The sequence below is a fragment of the Nannospalax galili genome, unplaced genomic scaffold (genome assembly GCF_000622305.1).
Source record: "Nannospalax galili isolate Female #2095 unplaced genomic scaffold, S.galili_v1.0 scaffold46, whole genome shotgun sequence".
NCBI lineage: Eukaryota > Metazoa > Chordata > Mammalia > Rodentia > Spalacidae > Nannospalax > Nannospalax galili.
Genome location: NW_008355790.1, coordinates 1740868 through 1759060, shown reverse-complemented (window position 1 = coordinate 1759060; position 18193 = coordinate 1740868). Strand labels below are relative to the sequence as shown.

At 41.5% G+C, this 18193-nt stretch overlaps 1 protein-coding gene across 7 annotated transcripts in view; it reads left to right on the top strand.

Annotated features, from left to right (window-relative positions):
- Positions 1–18193, top strand: part of Irf2 (interferon regulatory factor 2) — a 100594-nt gene that overhangs the window by 17068 nt on the left and 65333 nt on the right. The gene's annotated exons all lie outside the window — the stretch shown is intronic.

Here is an 18193-nt window from a genome sequence, read left to right as displayed (position 1 = left end):
TTGATTTTTTCCTTTGGAGGTGGTGAAGATGAAAATCAGGAGCCTTGTATGTTCTAGGCAAGCCTCTACCACCGAGGTATACTCCCAGAACTACTGCTTTCATCTATGTCTAAGGGGAAGTAATACAAAGATAGAAAAATATTTTTTGTACTCTCTTTTGTTTGTTTTGCTTTGGTTTATATAAAAAAGTGAAGTGATTCTGAGAAGGCTTATAATCCGCAAAGTGAAGAGGCAATAAGGACAGTTGCCTTTGATTTGGGTAAGAAACCCAAGTTAAAGAAGTGGAAAGGTGGCGGTGTCCCCCAAGCAAGGTCTAGCAGGGTGGACAGAGCTTCTCTTCATTGGGAAAGCCTATTTGCTTCTCCCTGTCTGCAGATGTCTGCCTGAGGTTTTTCTTCATGAGACCATGCCATGCTGGGCCATAGAATGGCTGGTGGGACACAAGTTCAGGCTTAACCACTGGAAGACATGCTGTTGAGCCTTCTTCCCATCCATTCCCCAGTGTTTCTGAAATAACAATGGTGTTTCCATTGGCTGTGGGGGCTATAGCACCTGGGTTGATGGGCTACGATGAGTGCATTTGTTGGACATTTGCTAAACTCTTCACTTTATCGCAGGAATAAAATTTGAATATTTTACTCAGGCCTGCAACTATCTGCACTTTATTTCAATTTATTACATTCTACACTCAATTATAAATAACTACCTTTTGGAGCCAGTTATGAGTTTTGGAGTACAATGAAGTGCTTTTCACAGGGCAGAAAGAAATGCCTTGCATAGACACACTATTCTATGTGTCTGTTGCAGAGGCACACCATAAATGTTGGTTGAATTCGATTATAATGATTGACTTGGTTCTCCATTTCTTATATCCATAGTACATTAGAGATAACGTCATGATCTGTGCTTCCTAGAATGGGATGAGGACCAGACAGCATGTAGGAAAGTGCATAAGCTATGTTTATACATGTTCTGGTGTGCTGGGTGTTGCTATAGTTAACAGGTACCCTTGTAAAGTGCAAGTACACTGTCTTAACTGGTCAGCCTCAGTCCAGCTGTTTCTCCGCTGTATCCTTCGGTCTCCTCTGGCTCAGCTTCTCCATGTTGATAATGGTTCCAATGCATCCCTGAACTTCCCCCTTTTTGTCTTTCTTTTCCTTCCTTTTTTTTTCTGGAATGGGTGTCCTTCCTTTTCACCTGTGGGTGGTTTCTCTGTCAGGCCTACTTTAAATGCCTCCTCTTCTTTGAAACCTTCTAGAGAACTTCCTCTCTTCCAGGATTTTATGCAATATAGTAAAACTCTCCCAACATAGCTTCCAAATAATTCACCTATATAAATTGCAGGGCTGTAGTCTTATAAAATGTGAAAATGATGGAGATGAATCTGATGTGGAGATTAAGGCAGGACCAACTATGTTAAATGCCCACATTGGGATGCATCGGATCAGGAGAGGCATCAGCCCAAGCTCCATCGCCTCAGTCTGAAGACATCATGCCTTGTCTGTGTTGGTGTACCTGGCTGTCATTGCTGGGTACCTTCTTTGAGGGCAGAGGTCATGTCTGCACCTTTTTTGGGTCCTTCACAGAGCTTTTTATAGTGTTTGGTGCATAATGCTCTTCATGGTGCGTGGCTTAGCAATGTGGTTTTTTTGTTTTTGTTTTTTTTCAAATGAAAGGTTGAATAAATTTAATTCAAACGTTTGTTAATGTATAGAGTCTAATTTACCTGGATAAATGTCCCCAAAAGTAAATTGATTCATCGTTTTTAGCTTCCATGCTTTTTGCAGTTGTTTTATTTTCCTTGTTAACACTTGTTCATAATATTTTATTACAAGATAGAGTTAATGTCACCTGTCATTTCCTCCCTACCCCATCTGTTCTCCATAAGGGATTCATCTACTTTCTTATTGATAAATTAATTACTCTATATCATTATGTGCAAGGTAAGGTGCTATGCTTGATAAATTGGGAGGGTCAATGATGTGTAAGGTGGAACGCCTGCTCACAAGTACTTTGTACAGAGATAAGCCTGTTTTCAAGTCCATGGTCATGAACATTGGTGTCATTAGAAGGTAGAAGGAATAAGTGGGAGAAAGGGTTGGGAAGGTGGAATGAAGGTGACTGATAGTGGCCAGGAGTCCAAATTTTTAGTTGGCATTGTAGAGCTATCAAAAGACTCTGAGCAAGGAAATGTTTGGGGACATTAATCTGGTAATCCCTGTGTAGGGTCGGGGATATACTTCTGTTCTGGAAAGTAGACCTTGGATGTTGTCTTCCTCCCTGTGGAGAAATCTGGCTTTGTCCTCTCTGCTGTTAGGCAGAGCACTGGCTCTTCCATTCAGTGTTTCTGTGGAGAATCTTAGTGGGCCAATGTAATCTCACAGTGACCCTGCCGTGTTTCTATAGGATCTCTGTTGATTGATTAGGACTGTAGACATATAGATAATGGCTTGGAGATATTCAAATTAGGTGTGCTTGGTATCAAACCTGAGTTATTTTACCATATTATGTTTTACTAAGGAGAGAGAAGGAAACCATGGTTAAGTTTAAACTTTTTTTTTTTTTTTTTTGGTCTTTTTGAGACAGGGTCTCTCTGCAGTCCCAGCTGTCCTGGAACTCACTATGTAGACCAGGCTGGCCTTGAACTCACAGAGATCCACCTGCCTCTGTCTCCTGAGTGCTGGGATTAAAGGTGTATGCCACCATACCTGGCAAGTTTAAAATTTTTTAAGCTTTAAAAATTATATTTATTTATTATGTATGTGTGGGGGGCATATTCCATGGTGCTTTATACAGGTCAAAAGACAATTTGCAACAGTTGATCTCCTTCCACCATGTGGGTTTTGGGTATAGAACTCAGGTTTTCAGGCTTGGCAGCAAGCACCTTTACCCACTGAGCCGACTTGCTGGCCCTGCTGAGGTTTTAAAAGGGGTTGGCTGAGTGGCAAACATGGGAACAGTAAAGTGGATGCCAATCTCAGCTTTTCACAGTCTTTTGGAAATTGTTGAGAGGCAGTGAGTATCTTTTAAAAATATTTTAAGACAGCTATGTAGCTTGTGTCAGAGTTATTCCTGTTCTTAGAGTAGGTAGTAGTTTTGGCTCTCTTTCCAGTTGGAATTCATTGGTAAGAAGGATGGTTTCTCCAAGGAATAGAATCAAACAAGTACCTGAATTTATAGTTTGTATGTTGGAACCTGACTTGATTCAAACATGAGGAGTTGAAATACATGTCATAGTAATAATAATAATTTTAAAAAATATAAGAAGATGCCCTTTATTGAGAGCATTCTAGAAGAAGGGCAACTCAAAGGAAATCCTCAAAGGAAAACTGACAGCCAGAAGGAGGTGGTCATGGACTTGGATGTGAAATGGAGGGGATTATTCCAGGAGGAAAGCAGTGAAAGAGCCTGTTCCATAGCAGGTGTTTCTTGGGCTGTCTTTGGAAAGGCATTTGTTTTCAAGGTGCTCTATAAGAAATAGATGACATTAGATGACAGCAAAAAATTTTGTAGTCTCTACAAAGCTTTGTTAGGTTCCAATATGCCTGCCCGTCTAAGAGTCTCTATTCTCTGGCTATTCTAACTGATGTACTAAATTCCTTAACATCAGATGAGAGCATCTCTCAAGATACACCTTTTTGTTATTTATTTATTTATTTATTATTTTCTTATGTGGTTCTGGGGATTGAATCCAGGGACTCATCCATGCTAAGCAATTGCTTAGTGCAATTGCTGTACCACTGAGCCATATCCTTAGCCCCAAATGCATTTTGCACAGGTCCATCAAGTATAAGAAGGAGATGGAAGGTTGTGACAAAAGCAACTCAGGTGATTCATGCCATGCCCTCCTCTTCAAGCTCTAAGTTCATGCCTGCCCTTTCTCCTTCTGTACCATCTCGTTAGACTTTCCCCATATGTAGATTTTTCCCTCACATTCAATGGTTTGGATGGTTTGATGTATGACTTATTGACCTAATAATGCTGTTTTTGCCTGGGTTACTGATATGCAGCAGGATATTCTCCAGAGATTCCAGACAGTGCAGCTCCATAGCTCCCATTCAACAGAGGACCACAAGAGGGTCAGCCAGTGCTGTGGGGTGTCCTGTGTGTCTGAGCTGTAATGTCACATAGGGTCAGGTGCAGCATGTGCATTTTCACGTTGACTAGGGTTTGTTGGAATGCAGCCTCCATGTAAGTTGAAGAGCCTCTTGTTGGTACTTTCCTGGTATGCATGAAAACATAGTAATCTTTTCGCGGATTGCTGACTTAGATGATGGTACCAGAACACCCATGTTTTAGAAAGGAAAAGAGGGGCATCTTAAATGTGCTTTCTTTTAGCTCCTAGAAGAAGCTGTGCCTCAGAGGTCACTTTATTTCTCCTGTATTATAAGACAGTGGCTGTTCAGAAGAGATGCTGATTAGGGGAAAAATAGGGCTCCTTTCCTCCCATTTCCATATGGAAAGAAGGTCTGAAAATGCAGCACAAGCTTGAATCCATATGCTTGGAAATCTGGCTGTGCTTCTTGCTGTTCTAAGTTGGAGAAACTGCTTCCATCTAGTTGTTAGGACCTGGGGCTAAACACACTCTCCTCAGCATGATTTTAAATATCTAACATTAAAAAAAAAAATCAGCCTACTCTTTTAAGTCTAGAATTGCTCTAGAAAATAATTCTCTCAAAAGGCGATAGAGTAAAACATATTCTCAGAATTTTATAATTTATATGTATCTATAATTTATTTGTGCAACTTCTCACAGTGATAGTATATTACATTTGTATCTGCAACAGATTTAATGATCATTCTAGTTTTTTTTTTTTTTTAAAGAAAGCATGTTTTACACATTACTAAATTGCTTGGGAAACAGTCCTGAAATGACATTACTGAGCCTAATGGTGTCATTAAAATTTTTTAATACTTAAAAATATTTTTATTGATTCAAGTTTTTAAAATTGTTTTTATTTTATGTGTATGAGTGTATTGCCTACATGTGTGTAAGTGCACCTGTGGAGTTCAGAAGAGAATGTCAGATCCCCTGTAGCTGGAGTTAGGGACAGTTGTTAGCTACCATGTGGGTGCTGGGAATCAAACCCAGGTACTCTGCAAGAGCAGCCAGTGCTCTTAACCACTGAGCCATCTCTCCAGTCTCTGATTCAAGAATTTTTTTTTTTTTTTGGTCTTTTTGAGACAGGGTTTCCCTGTAGCCCCAGCTATCCTGGAACTCACTATGTAGACCAGACTAGCCTTGAACTCACAGAGATCCACCTGCCTCTGCCTCCTGAGTGCTGGGATTAAAGGTGTGTGTTACCATTCCCAGCTTATTCAAGAATTTTTATACATTGTATTTTGATTATATTCAGACCCCTCCTCCCTCCATCTGCACATTACTATTCCCCACTGACTTTATGTGCTCTATTGTTATTTGTCTTTTTTTTTTTTAAGTCTATTGAGTCTCATCTGCGTTTCCAAAATGCTTTTGGGTGTGGATCTGTTCCTTGGAGTCTGGTCTGCCTACCAGGCAGTAAAGGAAAACTGACTCTAGCTCTTCCAGAAGCCATCAATCACCAGTAGTTCCTCAGCTAGGGCTGAGGCTTCTTGCCACCTGCCCCCTACCCATGCTGGACCTCTGTCTGGCTTGGGTTTGCCCAGGTCTTGTACATGCTGTTAGAAGAGCCATGAGTTCATATGTACAACTACCCTGTGCTATTCTGACAACACTGTTTCCTTGTGGTCATCTACCACCTCTGACTCTTAGTATCTTTCCACCCCCTCCTCTGCAATGATCCCTGAGCCTTGGGAGGAGAGATCAAGAGACTTCGGAGTGCTCAGTCTGAAATTAAAAATTTTTGATACTCATTGCCAAGCTGCTATCTGGAAAATCTGTACCTATTTATATTCCATCATGCATGTGAAATATGAATTCTCCTAGATACCCCCCTTTCAGTGTGTGTGTGTGTGTGTGTGTGTGTGTGTGTGTGTGTGTAGGCCAGAGGACAACCCTTGGGAATCATTCTTTTTTAAAAAATATTTTATTTATTTTTATTTTATGTGTATTAATGTTTTGCCTGCATATATGCAAATGCACCACATGCGTGCAATGCCCATGGAGGCCAGAAGAAGGGTCAGAGCTCTTGGAACTAGAGTTATGGATGGTTGTTAGCTGCCATGTGGGTGCTGGGAATTGAACCCGGGATCTCTGGAAAAACAGCAACTACTCTCCAGCCCCAAGACTCATTCTTTAGGTACTCTCCAACTTGTTTTTTTCAGACAGGCTCTCTCACTGGCTTGGAGTCACTCATTGGCTAGGCTGGCTGACCAGCAAGTCCCAGGGATCCTCCTGTCTGTGCCTCCCTAGTGCTGGGATTATGAGTGTATGCCAGTCATCTTGCTTGAGTTCTGAAAATCAAACTTAGATCTCCATGCTTACAAGGCAAGCACTTAACTGACCTAGCCATGCATCACCTGCCCACCCCCCCAACCACCCCCTTTTGACACAGGGTCTACCTATGTAGGCTAGTCTGGCCTCAAACTCATGATGCTTGTGCTTTAGCTTCCTGAGTGGTGGGATTATAGTAACTGCTTTACATTTCTCTTCATTTTATTCTGATAAAACCTGACAAAGAACAGAGAGGGTCAGTAGCCTATCTGAAGCCACCAGAGCTAAGTGATAGAGCTGGGATTTGAAGCCTGGCATGTTTGGCCAGGTGCCACAGTCCACACTGTTGCCTGTTCTGCTAGTTCCATGGCATGGGATCTAAGAAAATTAACAGAAGGATGTTTTGACAAGACTTTCCTTCTTCCATGAGCCTTTGGGTATGGATATGGTCTTATGTTTTAACTCTCCATTGTGCGTCTTGTAGTTTAGTGATAGAGTGATTCTCCTGGAGCAAAACCTCTTGTTTGGGCTAGAGAGATGGCTAGAGTGATTAAGAACACTTCCTGCTCTTCCAGAGGACTATTTGATTCCCAGCATCATGGCTTACAACTGCTGGCCTGTACCTCCAGTTCTAGGATACTCAAGGCCCTCTTCTGGCCTCTGTGGGTACACACATACACATGGGATACATTCACACAGACACACAGACACACACACACATACATACATACACACACATAACTAAAAATAAAATTTAAACAAAACCCTCTGGTCTTTTAAAAAGTTTTACTTACTATTTTTATTTTACATCTGTGAATGTATTGCTTGCATGTAGGTAGGTGCACCTGTGTCATGCAAACCCCACAGAGGTCAGAAGAGGGTGTCAGACTCCCTGGAACTGGAGTTACTGATGGTTGTTAGCTGCCACGTGGGTGCTGGGAATCGAACAGTCTTCTGCAAGAGCAGTCAATGCTCTTAACTGCTGAGCCATCTCTCCAGCCCCACAAACCCTCTGGTCTTTATGTTTGTTAGGAAACTGTTGTTTGGAAAGTATTCTTTTGGAAAGAAGCAGTAGGGAACAATTCCCCCCCCCCCATTTCCTTCCTTCTGGCTGCCAGCCAAGAAAGCGGGGGACAATGCTATGTCTGTTATTTTCAGGGCCCTTCCGGCCTCATCTCCACCACTGAAGTGCTGGTGGTGGGGTGCATATTGGTGGCTTCTGTGGGCTCACTGTATCCCCTAGAAAGGGATGCTGAAGGAGTTCAGGTTTAAAGCCACACTTATCTTTGTTGCTGGATTTGTTGTGATGGCTTGCGAAATATGTATTTTTTTTTTTTTTTTAAATCAGGACAGCCCTGGGGTCAGGTAGGGTTACAAGATTTCCTCTTTTGAGAAAAGCCTCAGACAGCTCAGTTATCTTCTTGTACCGTCTGTGTTTGTGGGTGATTTGCATTTTTAATTGTCATTTAATCAGAACCAAGCAGTGCTGGGTACAAAGAACAGTCTGGAAAAATTGATGGAGAGATATGGGAGAGTTGGAGGGGAGGGAGTGGGTATGGATTTGACCAAAACACCTTATATGTATGTATGAAGTTCTCAATTAATTATTTTTTTAAAAAAGAACAGTCTGGCTTTGTGTGTTCTGTGTGATTTGTGGGTCTGGGGATCTATACTTTTCATGTTCCAGACCTGAGTGACAGATACCAGAGCTAGAGAGGTGTTCAAGCACTCTGTTTTCCAGCATTTATGTTTGAGGACCCACATGGAGAAAAAGACTGTCTTCTATGGACTTCCTATTAACAAGAAGACCCCCCAAAGGTTAAAGCTCAGTTTTAAGAACCTAGTTCTTAGCAGAATGGAACTAGTTGTTGGAGCATTAGCTTTGACTCGGACTGAGCCACATTGTCATCTTAAAATGGTACCAACTCCACAGAGTGACTGAGATTCAGTGAAAGAAACATGCAGCATTGAATGCTAAGCACATGAGCGTAGATGCTTAGTATGTGATCATTGCTGTCATAGCCCCCACCGTGATCACCTGAGGAATCTGGAAAACGTGTTTGTGAGGCAAGTTTTGGTTTTTGCATGTAGGTATTAGTAGACAGTTCAGTTCAACACCTGTAAATGTACAAGCTGGTTTGAGTATTTGAGGCCTTGCGTATGGAGTCCCTGGGGTGCCTTCACTTTGAGCATCTTTAGTGTTCATGCTTTGTTCCTCTGCATGCGGCCATGAGGACTCATAGAACCTGAGCAGTTCAGTGCATGCTGTTCTTCCCACATCGCAATGATGCATTTTTCCTTTCTTCAGAGTTAAGCAGTACAAGAAACGGAGGAGGTGTGCTTTTCCAGGCTTTTTTTTTGGTGTTAGTTTTCACTTGTACTACTATACACTCTACAAGTCCAGTCTTCTTGTGTCACACCATGGCTTTCACAAAGGAGGAAGGCTTCTCAGTGGAACCACAGCTCTCACACCAGTTTCTGTAACTGATGTGGATCTCTGAAGTCCACATAGAAACAAATAGCTCAATTTGGTTTGATATTCATAGTTTCCAATTTTAATAAATTTATCTTTATAATAAATTTTTGGAAATAAAAATTTGATTCTTTTGCATTTATGTATTTATTATTATTATTATTATTATTATTATTTATGGCATGGGACATGCCATGGTGATCCTGGGGAGGTCAGAGGACAACTTTCAAGAGCCCATTTTTTTCTTTCCACCATGTGAGTTTCAGGGATTGAACTCAGGTCTTGGCAACAAGCACCTTTACCCACCGAGTCATGTTTCTGGCTCAAAATTAAATATTTCAAATGCCACAGGAGATTGAAAAATGGCAAGACAAATATCATTTTAAAGAACTCTTAGGGAGGACACTTTGAATCTTGTTTAAATCTTATTTTATAAACAAACATTTTATGTATTAGATTGGTAAAAGAGGATACCTTTATTCATATTGTAAGATACACCTGATTTGAGAAAGTAATAATTTCAAATGGATACTTATGATTCAAACTTTGTAAAAATATTCAGGAAACATATTTTACCATTTTCTAATAGGGAAACAGTTTGTATTACTCTTTTTCACTTCAGAACAAAAAAGTGTTGGTATTCACTAAATTAAGGCTAGTTTATGCCAGATTAATTTGTAATGAGAATATGATTTAATGAACAAGATGCAGATTTTCCTGTATAGCAAGATAACAACAATGCATTCCAAGGACAAGAATAACTTCAAATTTTCAAATCTATTGCAGGGCCAAAAGCCTTTCTTTGCATCCAAAAACAGAGTTTTTTCCATGACTCCTTTGGCAGCATAGATTGCCCTGAGCTGACATGAAGCTATTCTGGCTTTTGTTTATCTCAGTCAGTGTGAATGCATATGTTTTGCTGCAGCATATTATTATGCTGGAGTAAGAGGGTCTGCCCTATATATGGCTGGACGTGCTGTTCCATATGGTATATGCATCATATATCTTTCTAAAATCCAAACACTTCTGAATTATGAAACATTCCTGGCCCAAAGATTTTGAAGAAATGATGGGAGCTTGTTCACATCCTGGTTTTTCCAAATACAGCCCCACCCCCCCTTTTGACAAAGTCTCATATATATATTATATAGCCCAGGTTGGCTTCCAACTCTTGGTCTTCCTGAGGATAGTCTCTTTATATCTGTTTCCAGAGTAGCTACTAGTAAGGCCCTATCTACACTCAGAAGTGTCCCAGCTTGGCCAATATGTTATTTGATCACCATACTGGTTACCTGTGAATTGTTGGTAACCGGCATTTTGGTACTACTGGTGAATGTATTTATTTCTGGAACTTTCCATTTAACATTTTCAGACTGTGGTTGGCCTCAGGTAATTAAAACCATGGAAAGCAAAAGTTTCTGGTGAGTTCCTATGTATAAAATTTAAAATAGGCAAGATTCCTGATTATATCTTGTTAAGATAATGTAACAAATTATTTATAAGAAGTAACTTAATAACATATAATAACATATTCCATATTGCCTTCTTAGGTAGAATTCCCAATTCCCCAGAATGCAGAGATATTTCTTTTTATTTCAGTTTATCATTTTCCTCATTGCTAATGCCGGTGAATCCCCCACCCACCCCATGTTCATGATGCTTGATGTTAATATGGGGTTCCTCACCTATCCACAAGAGATGCTTTGCAAGATTTTCAGTGAGAACTTAAAACTGTGGATACACACACACACACTTTACCTATACATGAATACATCTGAAGTTTAATCATGAATTAGGCACAGTCAAAGATCAAGAATAGGGGCTGGAGGTTCAGAGGTAGAGCCTTTTGCTACTCTACCAGAAGATCCAAATTTGGTTCCCAGCACCTATGTCGTGCAGATCACAACTGTCTATAGCTTCTCCTTCAGGGGATCTGACGCCCTCTTCTGGCCTCTATGGGTACCTGCACTCATGTGCACATAGCAACACATACACATAAATAAATAAGAATGTACATAATTAAATAGAACAATTATAACAATATAGTATAATAAGTTACAACTAGTAAGTCATAATAAATGTATGAATTGTTTATTTCTGGAACTTTCCATTTAACATTTTCAGACTGTGGTTGGCCTCAGGTAATTGAAACCATGGAAAGCAAAACAAAGGATAAGGGAGACTACTGTAGTGAGTTACTGCTTTAAAATATTTATAGGCCTTTGGTTTTTGCCATACTTTATCCAAGTCCTGGGAACAGAGTGATAAAACAGAATTGGTTTTGTTCTTCATGTAGATTCTTGACTAGTTGGGCACACAGATTTGGGGGTTTGGCTTGGGGAGGCTGAGAAGTCTTGCTGAGGGAGTAATTTTGAAGCCAAATGAAAAAAATGAGTAAGTTAGTCAATATATTAATTACTTTTTTGTTGCTATGACCAAGTACCTGACAAGAAACAATGGAGGACAGGTTTATTTTGATTTATATTTGAATATACAGTCCATCGTATATATAATATACAGTCCAAAGGTATTGTGGCAGGAATGGCTGGCTGCTGCAACATCTGGAGCAAGAAGTGGCTTTCTCACACCTAGGAGGATCAGGAAGCACTGAAGGGACAGGAGGTGGGGCTGGGCTGTAAACCTCAACTCTGCAGACTTCTCCAGCTAGACCATACCTCCTAAACATGGGAGGAACCACCTAAATCTCTCAAAACAGTGCCACCAGCTGGAAAACAAGTGTTCAAACACATGAGCCTGTGGAGGACGTTACACAAGCAGCAGGTGAAAGAGGATGTACTGGAGGCTGAGGGACAAGAGGTGAAGAGACCTTTGAGTAGACTCCCCTCTGCCCAAGCACAGCAGTTAGAAACAAGGACAGCACAAGGGTTGAAGGGGAGCCTGTGCATGTGACATCAGTGGGATACAATTCAGCAGGAGGACATGATCTTGCTTGTGCTTTTAAGAGCATTCTGGCTGCAGAGCCAATGCCAGGGCAGGGTTGGGGGCAGTGAAGGGCAGTCAGAATGGCTTCTTGGTACACTCTTTGTAGAAGGAAGAATTGTTCTTGACCCACTGGCTTCACTTTCTAGCCTCACAGTGTCTTAGCTGTTCCCCTGGACAATAGTTATATATGCTCTGCTTGGAACTCTGAGGTCAAAGCAGTGACTGCAATTTCCATCCTGGCTGGGAGTAAGTAGAACTGAAGGTTTATTCAGGCTCCCTTCTGCAAATGAGGAAAAGTTGCAAATGAGAAAGAAAAAGCAAAACCCTTACTCATGGTGGGCCTTGTTGGAGCCAAGTGCCTGAAAGGCTGTGGGAGTGGGAATGGTTGTCAGGCTAGAAAGTGAAACTATGGCTGGGCAGGATGGCTTTAGGGGCTCTGTGGAGAATGGAGAGTTGTTGGGATGTGGCAGCTGGGGAAGGGGCGCTCCTGTTGTTTTTGCTTGTTTCCAACTTAGCTATATATGAGATGAGACAGTGCTGCTAGGAAGTCAACTGTGTTGACTTAATATTATTATAGAAGTTTCACTGGAGGTAAGTCTTTGATGCCCAAATTTGAGAGCTTTCTTTAAGTATGCAGGCAAGCTCTTTCGTCGTCTTGTTTTTAGTTTTCTATACATCAGTAGTGTAAATGGATTATGGACCAGAACTGCCCATCTTTCCCAGGAAATGAAGCTCAGAGTCTCCTTGATCAGATAATTGTTGCTTGATTGAGTTGCCCCTTAAGACAGGCAGGATGAATGGATACTGGTATATGTACTTAGTAGAGACCCAGTATCTGGATTGGGAATAAACTGTCAGCAATTTAATTTGAGTACCACAGAGAGACTTTTCTAGGGTTTGTTCCATTCGCAGAAATGTTGCTTCCTCCTGTCTTGTAAATCATTTATGTACATTGCTATTGTCTTCTCTGCCAAGTCTTTTTCTTTTGAACTAATTTCAGACTTAGACTGATGTTACAAGAATAGTACAAAGAATGTTTTTTTTTTTTTTTCCTCTTTTTCCCCCCAGAACCTTTGGAGAGTAACTTCCTAACACCCATGTCTTATCTCTCCTGAATACTTGAGTGTGTCTTTCCTACATCAAAGACACCCTTCAACATCGCCACCGCATGACCACCAGGATCAGGAAATGCACATTGGTGCACTGGTACCATTAATCCACAGACCCATTCAAGTTTGCCAGATGTCTCAATAATGTCCTTTGTGTTGAGTCTGATCCAGGGCCAGCATTGTATTTAGGCAACCCTTCCTTTTTAATCTTTCCTTAGCTTGCATGAGCTTGATGTTTTTGACAATTACAGGCCATTATCCTATAGAATGTCTGTCAATTTGGGCTCATTGGGCATTTCCTCATGATGATGTTCAGGTCATGCACTTCTTAATAACATTATCACAGGCGTGATGTCTTCTTGCATTCTTGGGGGTTATATATGACTTTGATTTGACCATTTCCATGTGATGTTCATTCATCATTTGCTTAAAGAGTTACTTCACAGCTTTTTCTGTTGTAAAGTTATTTTTCCCTTTGTACTAAAAGTGTTTTGTGGGAGGCACTTTGAGACTATATAAATATCCCATCTGTCAGCCTTTCCCTTACAGGTTAGTATCTGTTAGTGTTTCTTTTCCCTCTTTCCCCCTTTTTTCTTATTTATTTATTAATTTATTATTTATTATTTGTGTGGGTTGGGGACATACTAGGGTATGCATGTGGAGGTCAGAGAACAACTTGCCAGAGTTGGTTCTTTCCTTCCACCATGTGGGTTCTTGGGATTGAACCCAGGTGGTCAGGCTTGGCAGCAAGTGCCTTTATCCACTGAGCCATTTCGACAACACTGTTTTTCTTTTCGAGATAGAATCTCACTGTGTAGCCCAGATTGGCCTTACACTCACTGTTGCAGCTCATGCAGTTTGAACTGATGGTACTCTTCCTGCCTCAGCCTTCCAGGTACTGGTTTTTCTAGGCCGTGCCAACATGCCCTACTTTTCACTGATCCTTAACTAAAAATTACTACTTTGCTAGGTATCAGATACTGATCTGCTCCCATTGTTCTTTCATTAATTGGCATTCTATTTTATGGAAAAGCTTGCTCCTCTGTTTACTTACTCATGGGTTCTTACATTATTATTTATTTTGATGCTACAATTCTGTTTGATTTGGCCAATGCAACCCCTTCAAACTCAAGTTTACTGCTGTGTCTTTTTGATATGTTTTGTTATCTTTTGAGGTCTTCCCTTCTTTCTTACCCCAAATTAGTAAGGAAACATTCTGGCTCAGGCTTATTGTTTGTGTTCCCTGTGCTGGCCTTGGAATCAGCCATTGCTCTAAGAATCTCTGCTTCTGATTAGTGGAGAATTTAGAAGCAAAGACTTGATGTGATATATGCTCACTGCTGATTGGTGTGTTGCTCATCCCAGGTCCTCTTCACGGATAGAGCTAGAAAATAATGATATATGTACATATGTTTTCACTTCTGTGTTTATTTCTGTATTTGGTGTGACAGGTGAAAAACCATGAATTCCTGCCAGTTTCTTCGTTCCTAATACAATGCTCTCCATTTGTCTAGCCTTCTGATTGTGGTACTTCCTCCTCATTATTCTTACTGTATTCTGTACTTTACACAGTTGTCTACACACATAATTGTCAGGTACCATGGCTACCTTACTGCAGTGAGAATGTGCTCCTGTTCCCCACCTCCTCTTTCTGCCCCTGCACAGGGCTGCTGCTTCCTGTTTAGGACCCCTGTCATCGTTTCCCAGCTGCTGTCTCCTTCCTGCATCTGTCCTCACTGCCTTGCATGCTTCCTCCACATGCAAGGATGCTGTGCCTCCCCCTCCCTGGTGGTGCTCCCTCCATGCCAATCCCCACACTGACCACTTTGGCTCCCTCTCCTCACCAGAGTCTACTATGTTAGTTTCTACATGCCAGTGACCAAAAATGGAGCAGCTTAAAGCAACAGGAATTGATTCTTTCATAATTCTGAAAGACAGAAGTCTGCAATCAAGGCGTTGGCTACGTTGCTTCCTTCTGGGGCCCCTGAGGAGAATCTGCTGGGTGCCCTTCCTCACTTCTGGTGGTTGCTGACAGTTCTTGATTCTGTAGCTTGTAGATGAATCAGTCTACTCTCTGTTTCTCTGTTCAAGTACCTTTCTGAGTGTATCAGTGTCCAGATGTCCTCTGCAGAGAAAGACATCAGACATATGGGACTCCTGTTGAGGAATGAGTCTGTTAGGACTCAGGACACCACCTCAGATGTAACTATAGAATTCTGAATATGTCATCCCCAAATATGCTTCTTCAATGTATTTCAAGCTGATTATTTTGAAGAACTTGGACATAGAAGTAGATCTGGTAAGCTGTGCTTTTGTAAAAGCAAACCAAAATATACATCTAAAAGAAAACCTGCATTAGAGAGGGTATTAGTGTTAGCAGAGGGTTGCTGAGATCACTTTTTATCAACAGAGAGACTGTATCTGGCAAAAAAGACATCTTTTGCTCATCATGCATTTTCCCCTTCCCTTGCCCGTAACATGTGAAACCACAACCCACACAACCCCCAGCCCTTTTGTAGCTCAGGATGCTGCTTAAACTTCAATCGTCTGCTTCCTTTTGAGTCTTACATTCAGTGGGCTGCCTCCGCATATGGTTTAGATAGGGTTTTAGATACGGTTTTTCACTTGTTAATCTGCCTTATACCTATCTTAATTTGACCACAGATTCTAGAAGGGTAGAAGAAAACCACTTTTCCCTCCCCCATAAGCCCAGTTTAATCCAGGATAGCTTCCTTTCAATTTGATTATATCTGCAGAGGCCCTGTTCCAGTCACAGTCACAGTTTCTGGTGCCTGTGAATTTTGGGGGGACACTGTTCAAGCCTGTGTATCTGGTTGCTATGCTCTGCTGAGTGGGCATTTGGACTAAACCATTTGCATAGGAAGGGAGGTAGGAAGGCTTGAGGCGGGAAGTCTTTCCCCTCAGGTGTGTTGAAAGAAGTGTACTCTATTGCTCTCTTGTTCTTATTTTCTGATCTGAACTTTGAGTACTCTCCTGACCTCAGGACTGTCTTGGGCAACTTGGGATCTAAGAGTGAGCACAGACTAGCACCCATGTGAGGTCATTGGCCATCACCCTTCATGACGTTGTAACCCTCACTCTGTTCAGGAAATACCTTCATTTTCTATACAGATCACTCTAAGGCTGTGCCATACCCCATCTCCAGCTGCCCACTTTGAAGCCAGACCACTGTCTCTTGGCGCAAGTTGCCAACCAGGTGTGTGTCCTGAGTTCCATGGGCACTATTCAACTGGAGCACCTGGGGTGGGTCCAGCTGTGACTATCACTAGCACAGCCAGAGAAGACAGCTGTGTTATCATGGGTCCACCTTGCTCATGGGGAAGGCTGCTGTGGAGCAGCAGACCCTGGTAGTTTGCATCTGTCTCTTAATTGTCCTGAAGGCTGAAAAACCACCCACCCTTCCTCCATTTATTTTTCACTTCAGTGTTTTGAGCATCCACATACAAATGACTATTTTCATAGTCCCATTATTTCACTATTTGACTCTACCATATTTTATTTAAACATCTTCCTACTCCTCAATTATTTCAATCAATTTAAATGTTTCATGTTATAAAGAATGCTCCTTAAATATTCTTAACCATAAATGTCTGTAGAAACTAGTGATTATTAACTATCAGTTATTGATCAGATGTTACTCTGGGTACTTTACACATCTCAATTAAATCCTACCAAAAACTCTGAGGAGTTATTCGGATCTTAGAGGGGAGAAAATGGAGGCATAGCTTCTTGGGTTTTGCTCCCCTCTGCATTTGGTTCCTGAAGTAGTGTCCCGGGAAGTCCTGTAGTTACCCAATGGACCCCATGGCCCCCTACAGTTTCCACAGTTGTGGAGAGAGCATAAGGAACTAACTAGGGGATTTTTGAGTTTTAGTTGTTGTTATTTTTATTTTTGAGACAGCATCTCCCTGTAGCCTCAGCTGGCCTGGAACTTGCTACATAGTCTAGGCTGGACTTGATCTCAAAGAGATTCACCTGCCTCCTGAGTGCCTGGCCCAATTTCTAAGTTTTATAATGGCAGGTTGATTTCTCATTTAAGATCTAAAGTCCCCAATCTTCATCTCATATAAAGTATAGTGATAAAGATGCACCCTAGCCACCGACTCACTCTCTGCATGTTTGTGAGGCATGCAGAAGTGAAGGAGTTCTTCCTTGGTACCTGTTTTACCTGTGAGTATCTGTGATGTCCTGAAGGCATTGGTGGCTCTCAGACAGTATGTGCCACCCTGTATCCTGCATTGTGGCCACTATCTTACTCCACAGTAAATAAGGACAGTCTTGGGATCTGTGGAGGTCAGAATAACTCATAAAGAAGTTCCATACTGGATCTAGAGAGATGGCTTAGTGATTAAGAGCACTTGCTGAGCACTTGTGAGGACTCAAATTCATATCCCAGCACCCACACAACAAAGCCAGGTATCTGTACACGCTTGTAATCTCAGCTCTAAGGGAGTTTGAGTCAGGAGGATCTCTGGGAGCTTACTAGTTGCCAGTCTAGCCAAGAAAATGTGAATGCCAGGTTCAGGGAAAGATCTCATTTCAAAGGAATAGGCAGAGAGTGACAGAGAACACCTGCTACCCTCTTCTGACCTCTGAGTTGTGCACACATGTGTACACACCCACACACTTGCATTACACAGAGACACACATGAAAATAAATAAAATAATAATGATCTTAAAATTTTGGTTACACATTAGAGCTAGGGATGTGGCTCATCTGGTAGAGTACTTGTGTAGCATGCCCTGGGTTTGAGCCCCACTACCTCATAAACATGAAAATGCTAGGATTGCAGTGCGCTCCTGTAAACCTAGCATTCAGGAGGTGTAGAGGAGGTTCAGAAGTTCAAAGTCACCCTCAACCATATAGCATGAGACTCTACTTCAAAGGAACAACAAGAAACAACAAAGTTCCATGTTGCTGGGTGTGGTAGTCCACACCTGTAATCTTTATGAGCCAGGAGGATCACGAGTTCGAGACTAGTCTGAGATGCATAGTGATATAATAAGATCCTCTCTCAAAATAAAAATCCAAGTTGTCATGTTAATTAGCGATGAGTCAGACACGATTGACTGACATACCATCTAAATATTTCTCAGTACTATCATATTAGTAAGTCTTATGGTAACATTGGTTTGGGAAAACTTTCTTGGAGGGGGAGGTTCAAATCTGCCCCCTGAGGGCCAGGAGAAAAGTGAATTGGTATTGAGAAGCACGAGATAGACAAGGCACTGAGATGTTTAAGTGGTCAGAGTAGTTCTCAGGCATGAGAATCT